At 38.8% G+C, this 6,305-nt stretch overlaps 1 pseudogene; it reads left to right on the top strand.

The window, feature by feature from the left end:
- The window catches only part of LOC111812439, an 11,614-nt pseudogene extending 11,367 nt beyond the window's left edge, over window positions 1-247 (top strand).
- The last annotated feature ends 6,058 nt before the right edge of the window (window positions 248-6,305 follow it).

Here is a 6,305-nt window from a genome sequence, read left to right as displayed (position 1 = left end):
GGAACCAGGGATATGGCCAAGACCAACCAACCCCAAGACCATGCAGAACCTCTCCTCAGTAGTGCAGACCCTCTTGCAGCAGATGCAACATAAATTTCAGATGATGCCTGACCAGATCATTGGAAGAATAGATGATATGAGTAGTCACATTGACGATGTGGAGAAAAACATTGCAGACCTCATGACTCAGGCTAGGGTGGAGGAACTGGAAAGTGAAAACAAGATACTTGCCACACAAAAAAGTTGAAGGTTGCTGATAAATTGCACTGAAATCTGAAACACCATTTTTCCAAGACAAGAGAAGACCAAATGGCTTTTTGTAAACAATCACTACGTGTAGACAGGTTTTATATTGTAAAGCGCGCATTCTTTTTCTTTTCTGTTTTTTTTTTTTTTTCAGAACTGCGGATTGAACTCAGGCCCTTGTGCTTGCCAAGCAAGCACTTATTCTACTGAGCCATCTCCTTAGCCCCTAAAGTGTGCATTGTTATCATATCCTATAGAGTTAATTTACAGAGTGATTTCACCCCAGTTTCTCAAACATGTTATCTTCCCATATTGGAACTTGGTCAGTTGTGCTCATTATTAAGCACTAAAACTTTGGCAGTTTCCATTAAAAAAAAAAAATTGTCAAAGGGGCCAAGAATATAGCCGAGTGTTACAAGCACCTGCCTTGCAAGTGCAAGGTTTTGAGTTCAATTCCTGGTATTAAAAAAAAAAAAGTCAAAAATTATTTATGGATCCAAAACATAGATTTATTTTAATCTAATTATAGTCTAATATTAAATAAAACTAAGCAGGTTATTTGAAGAATATAATGATATAAGTGTTGGATAGAATTTTTCATGAAGAGCCATATAAAGGTTCCAGTTTTCTAGACCATGCAGTATGTTGGAGCCACTACCACAGTAGCCCAAAAGCAGCCCAGACAACTGAATGGGCTCAACTGTATTCCAAGAACATTTCATTTACAGACACTAAATGTTCAATATCATACACTTTTCATGTATTGTGGAATATCTGTGTTTTTTAATTTTTTAAATGCGAAAAAATCATGAGCTGACTGAGGATAGGAAAATGGTTGGTATGCAGGACTGGACAGGGCTGCAGCTCGGTGACCTTGATTCAGGTGTTGTTGTGACAACATCACCCTGAGGAGGCTACTCCTCCTGTGTGTCTGTCTATGTTTTCTGTATTCTGGAAGATATGAAAACGATATCCTCCAACTTTTATAAGGTCTGTGGAATGAATGTTACACTTCATCCATATAATGAAGCCATGTAAAAACTACATGGTATAGAAATGTCCCCCACACTAAAAATCTCTGTTTTCTTTTTTTTTTTTTTCATAATTTTATTGAGAAACAAATAGCAATGAGACAGTTTCAAATCAAATTGGAGGGACAGTTTCAATAATTAACACATTAGCGGGCAGGGGAGATGGCTCAGTAGGATAAGCGCTTGACAAAAAACGCCAGGATCTGAGTTCAATCCCCAGTTCCGCAAAAAAAAAAATTAACACATTGCATACATTCTTCCTAGTGGTTAATTGCTGTACAAGATGCGGACATGATATTCTTTTTACAAATACCATTAGAACAAATCCCTCTATTCCTTAAGAGAATGTAACTATTTATCTATCCTAGTCACTTTGAATACACAGATACAAAATGGACATTCATCTGTATACCCTATTTTTTCTAAGTCCGTTATTGAATATTATAGGTGTGTAAACTCAGCAAAATATTTTAAAAGAGTTCAGTAGCACTTAATAGTATTGGGTCTTCCGCTTGACTGGCAATGTCAGAAATTGTTGACCTGAGTCTCCTACAGCTCAACATAACAGCATGGCTTTACTTCTTATATTTTGTTTTTATACTTTTCTGCTGGATGGTTAAGACCAAGGTAAAGCAGGACCTATGCAACAAGAGTTGCAGCTTTTGGGTCTGATAAGGTCAGTGAAATCCCCTCAGGATTTATCCTGAGTTCCTGTACGTCAGATTGTAGAACCTTTGTCAGTGTCAGCCATGTGGATGAGTCACGGCCATTGCTTGGCCAATGTGCTCTCTGTGAAAGCCTGAGAGAATGTTTTCTCTCCATGTGACTCCTTTTAGGCACACTCTACATCATCGATCTATTTTCTTTTTATAATCACCTCCTCGTGACCCCAGCATGAATACCTTTTCTCCTAGAAACCACTGACCTCTTCTCTATCACCATGGTGTTTTTATTTTTTGCCAGCCAGGGTTGGTGCAGCATTTGGTGCCGGGGATACCACAGTCCCTACGGCTGCCTAAACTTGCCTAAGCAGGCTCTTTACACCGCTGAGCTATCTTACTGGCCTCTTTTCTTTTCATTTCTGATACATTATTTCATTAAACAAATCTACAGTGGATTTTTTCCATTCACTTACTGAAAGACATTTGGATTTTTTTCTAGCTGTTATTAATCTTAAAGCTTATATAAATATTCATGACATAATTTTTAAGTAAATATTAGTTTTCTTTATATATATATTAATTTTATTGAGAAAGAAATAGCATTGAGACAATTTCAAAACAGTTTAGTAGGATGGTTACAATAATTAATATATTGCATATTGTTGTCTTTGTAACAGCTATTAATAGGACAAAATGCAGACATGATGTCTTATGTAAACACTATTAGTCCAAATCTTTCTTCTCATTGAACTAAGAAAAAGTAGCTGTATATCTATCCTAACCATTTTCTATAGTAAATGTAAGTTTTCTGCTTACTTGAGAAATTATTTGAGAGTAGGATGGCTGGGTCATATGCTAAGTATATGTTTAAACTATTTTTTTTTAAGAAACTGCCTAACAGTTTTCCAGAATAACTACCATTTTGCATTCCACTTACCTCACATCCTCACCAGCACTTGCTACTGTTGGTAGATTTTAAAATCTTAGTCATTGTAGCAGATACAACAGTAACTTTTGTTTCCCCAGTGACCAATGATGTTGAATATTTCCTCTTATGCTTAATTATGAGGAAATAAGTACATTTCCTCCTTGTAAAAGTGTTTGTTCAAGTTTGAAATCCATTTTTATATTGACTTTTTTCTTTCTATTGGGTATAGTGATTTTTTTTGTACATTCCTGATAAATTATTTGTTGGATATATAACCTACAAATATTTTCTCTCAGTCTTTAGCTTGCCTTTTTTGCCATTGATACTGCTTGTCCATCGACCATAACTTGTTAATAGTGATAAATTCTATTTCCTTCCTTTTTGTGTATGTATTTTAGTAAGGGTCTACAGGGTCTTATTATGTAGATCGAACTCATAGTGATCCATCTGTGTTCAGGCTCCCAAGAGCTGGGATTACAGGCGCACGCCGCCATGTCCAGTCTCAATCGCTGTCTCAGCATGCCCCTGGGGTGCAGTCAGCACGGCAGGCCAGGGGTTGAACCTTCAACTCAAATTTCTGACCCGTGTCTGCCTAAGCAGGCACTTTAATCTGCTGAGCTATTTGGCCAGCCTTTCTTTTCTTGATCTTTTTTGCTGTCACATTTAAGAACTCTGCCCATGCCCAGAACATAAAGATTTCTTGATTTATATCTTTCCTTCTCTAGTGTAAATACATTTATGCTTCACATTTGTATATGTAACTCACTTCAGGTTAATTTTTATTTTTATTTATTTACTTATTTATTTATGTATATGGTACAGGGCCTCACTACACAAGCTCACACTCACAGTGATCCTTCTGTTTTCAACCTCCCCAGGGCTAGGATAACAGGCATGCACCACCACGCCTGGTCTCGGTGGCCAGCTTAGTGCACCAGGGGCAGAGCCAGCGCTGTTTCTGGTGCCCGGGATCAAACCTCAGTTCCTAAGCATGCCACGGCATGGGCTTAGTCTGCTGAGCTATCTTTCCAGCCCTAGGTTAGCTTTTAGTTACATGTTTGGATCAAAAGGCTTTCTCTGCATGCAGATGTCGAACACCAAGTGACCCTGCTTTCTCTATAATTTTTCTTGACACCTTTATTTTTTTAAATTCTCTACACTTGAGTGTATGTCTATTTCTAAATTCTTTATTAGACTCTATTGGTTTTTTCCTTCACAAATATCACACTGTCATTGTGCTGAAGCCTTAGAATGAGATGAGCCTTAAAATTGGCTAGTACTCTTCTAACCGTGAATCTATAAGACTGTTTCTTTTGCTTTGTTCAGATCTGATGATTTTACCAATCTCTAAATTCATTATTTTCTATTCTCTTAATTGTGCTGCTGGAATATCAAGTAGTTTTCAAATTTAATTATTATATTTTTATTATCTAAAGTTTTTATTCAGTTCTTATTTATATATTTAATTTCTTCTTTTTTTAAAAAAATGTATTTAGTACAAGGACTTGGACTTGGACTCGTAGTAACCTTCCTGTTTTCAGCCTCCCAAGCCCTGGGATCACAGGTGTGTGCCACCAAAGCCCAGTCTCAATCACCATCTCAGTGTGCCCCAGGGGTGGGTCTGGCACAGCAGGCCCGGAATCAAACCCCCAGACCCTGTGTCTCCCTAAGCAAGAGCTTTAATCTACTGAGTAGTCTCTATATATTTAATTTCTAAACTGTCTACATATTTTCATTTTTAGGGCATTTCTCCTTACCTCTCAAGACTACTTAATACCTAGTTCAAATACTAAGTCAGATATTTTTAAAAACTATGTTATCTTAACATTGACATCCATTTATTTTCTTCTCCCCTGTGAATTCAGACTTTTCTGGTTGTTTCTATGTCAAGTAGTTTTGAGTCATGCCCTATGCATGTTGAATATCATGTTGTGAGAAATCTAGGTTTTCTTTATTTCTTTTTTCTTCTCTCTTCTTTCTTTCTTTTTCTTTTTTTTTTTTTTTTTTTTTTTGTATTTAGGACAGGGTCGACAGGGTCGACAGAGTCTCACTGCATAGACTGGACTCATAGTGATCCCCCTGTTTGCAGCCTCCCAAGTGCTGGGATTACAGGCACGCACCACGCATGCCCTGTCTTTATTGCTGTCTCAGCGCACCCGGGGGTGGGGCTGGCAAGGCAGGACCTGGAATCTAAGCTCCGGCCCCTGAACCTGCTTGCAGGAGCTTTAATCTGCTGAGGTACTTGGACGGCCCTTAGGTTTTCTTTTCATCTTAGAGAAAACAGTAAATTCTTTTGTTGGTGTAAGTAAGTCAGCATGGGTAGGTTCAGATGGACAGCCAGGAGCTGCTCTCTGTGCGTTGTGGTGTAAATGGTCAGTCTATGCACAAAGCCTGGCAGTGCCGTCATCAGTGTGGTCTCACAGGTATGCTATGCGCACTAGCCTGGGATGTGCGTGGTGATCCTTCCTTAACAGGGCTTCCAAACTCTGTAGCTCACTGTTTAAGAACAGCTGCCTACATGTGTCCTGACTGTGATGCCAGGAGCCAGTGAACAACTTTCTGAGTCACAGGTTCAAGCTAGTACCTCTCTGAGGTCCTCCGTCCTCTCTGACTCGCTGACACTGCTTCAGTCTTTCAGCAGAAAAGTAGGGCCTGATCCACTCTGTTTTGAATTTCTTGTCATTGTTTTACACATACACCTAAGAAAACAGAGAGCCAATAGGTCTTTATCTTCCCCCTGTGGCCACAGAAAGGGCCCTTTACCTAGAGTCCTGATGGGAGCAGAAAACTGAAGGTACCATATTTGGAACCCTCGCGGACCTTGTGTCAATTGTCTCTCCTCTTAGCAGACTTTGTCCTATAGGCTTTCATTGTAATAAACCACAGCTATGAGCATAAGGACTTTCGATGACTTCTGTAATACTTCGAGCAAAATCAAGCGTAGTTTTAGAGACCCTTGAATTTGCAATTGGTATCAGAAAAGGTGCTTGCTCTGCATTCAGTATTTATGTGCCCTCAAATTAACATATCCATAAGTTTAAATCTGTGATGGTTAAACTTGTCAACTTGATTGGATTAAAAGCCACTCAGAGGATCAATGAAACATACTAATGGAGGATTGACTTTGGGGTCCATACTGGTCATGAGCCATTTCCTTTTTTGGTTCAGTTCCCAGTCACCTGAGATTTCCAGTCACCATGAATGAAGTAACTTCGTTGCACCATACCCTTCCGTCATAATGTTTCTGCCAGCTATTGTGCCTCTCTCAGTTAACTATGGACTGAATCCTCTGTAACTATAAGCCAAATAAATTTCTTTTAAATTGGGGTATAGAGCATTTGGCCCTAGCAACAGAAAAGCTAATACAAACTCTTACCCCTCTTTGTGGTGCTATTAGGACATGGGAGAGCTCTAATTCTCTTTTCCCTGCATGAGATT

The sequence above is a fragment of the Octodon degus genome, unplaced genomic scaffold (assembly GCF_000260255.1).
Source record: "Octodon degus isolate 3935 unplaced genomic scaffold, OctDeg1.0 scaffold00124, whole genome shotgun sequence".
Taxonomy (NCBI): domain Eukaryota; kingdom Metazoa; phylum Chordata; class Mammalia; order Rodentia; family Octodontidae; genus Octodon; species Octodon degus.
Note: the sequence above shows the minus strand (reverse complement) of the source record. Positions and strands in the feature narration are given on the sequence as shown.